At 46.6% G+C, this 1,434-nt stretch overlaps 1 non-coding gene across 1 annotated transcript; it reads right to left on the bottom strand.

The window, feature by feature from the left end:
• Window positions 1–23: 23 nt before the first annotated feature.
• LOC124894281 lies at window positions 24–179 on the bottom strand. The gene has a single exon (XR_007051118.1). It is a non-coding gene; the product is annotated as a 5.8S ribosomal RNA (ribosomal RNA).
• Between the last annotated feature and the right edge of the window lie 1,255 nt (window positions 180–1,434).

The raw sequence follows: 1,434 nt of genomic DNA on the forward strand, positions 1-1,434 counted from the left end.
ATGCGAGGGGGCGACGCGATGCATGACGCCCAGGAAAACTTACCCTCGGCCTAATAGCTTCGGGCGCAACTTGGATTCAAATACTCTATGGTTCACGAGATTCTGCAATTCACACCAAGTATTGTATTTTGCTACGTTCTTCATCGATGCAAGAGCGGAGATATCTATTGCCATGAGTCATTTTTATTTACAAAAAAAGCATAGGTCCTCACAACGCACGTCGCGATGAGGCGCGAGGTGCAGGTTATTGATTTAAGTATTCCTTGGCACTTTACGTGCTGGGTACGAGGGGGAGGCACTTGTACGGAGTGCCGTAGCACCCCGCCCACGCGGACTTCCCAGTTGTTAAAAATGTTCATGGGTCGTTCTACTGTGCAGGTTTTGACAATGATCCTTCCGCAGGTTCACCTACAGAAACCTTGTTACGAATTCTACTTCCTCAAAATGATAAGGTTCAATGGACTTCTCACGATGTCGCGGGTAGCAAACTACCCATGTAGCCACGATCCAAACATTTCACCGGATCATTCAATGGGTAGGAGCAACGAGTGGTGTGTACAAAGGGCAGGGACGTAGTCAACGCGAGCTGATGACTCGCGCTTACTAGGAATTCCTCATTGAAGACCAACAATTGTAATGATCTATCCCTATCACGACGAAATTTCAAAGATTACCCGGGGCTGTCGGCCAAGGCTATAAACTCATTGAATACATCAGTGTGGCGTGCGTGCGGCCCAAAATATCTAAGGGCATCACAGACCTTTTACTGCCTCAAACTTCTATGGCTTAAAAGGCCATAGTCCCTCTAAGAAGCTAGACGCGAAGGGATACCTCAGCATAGCTAGTTTGCAGACTGAGGTCTCATTCGTTAACGAAATTAACCAGACAAATCGCTCCACCAACTAAGAATGGCAATACACCACCACCCATAGAATGAAGAAAGAGCCCACAGTCTGTTAATCCTTACTATGTTTGGACCTGGTATGTTTCCCCGTGTTGAGTCAAATTAAGCCGCAAGATCCACTCCTGGTGGTGCCCTTCCATCAATTCCTTTAAGTTTCAGCTTTGCGACCATACTCCCCCCGGAACGTAAAAGCTTTGAGCACTCTAATTTCATCAAAGTAATAGTGCCAGAGGCACAACCCGTCTAGTTAAGGCCAGGAGCGCATCGCCACCAGAAGGGACGAGACGACCAATGCACACCATAGGCGGACCGGCTGGCTAATCCCAAAGTCAAACTTCGATCTTTTTAACAACAACAACTTAAATATATGCTATTGGTGTTGGAATTACCACGGTTGTCGTCACCAGACTCTCCCTCCAGTGGATCCTCGTTAAGGGATTTAGATTGTACTCATTCCAATTACCAGACTCATTGAGCCCGGTATTATTATTTATTGTCACTACCTCCCCATGTCAGGATTGGATAATTTA

This window comes from Capsicum annuum, unplaced genomic scaffold, assembly GCF_002878395.1.
Source record: "Capsicum annuum cultivar UCD-10X-F1 unplaced genomic scaffold, UCD10Xv1.1 ctg72712, whole genome shotgun sequence".
Taxonomy (NCBI): Eukaryota; Viridiplantae; Streptophyta; class Magnoliopsida; order Solanales; family Solanaceae; genus Capsicum; species Capsicum annuum.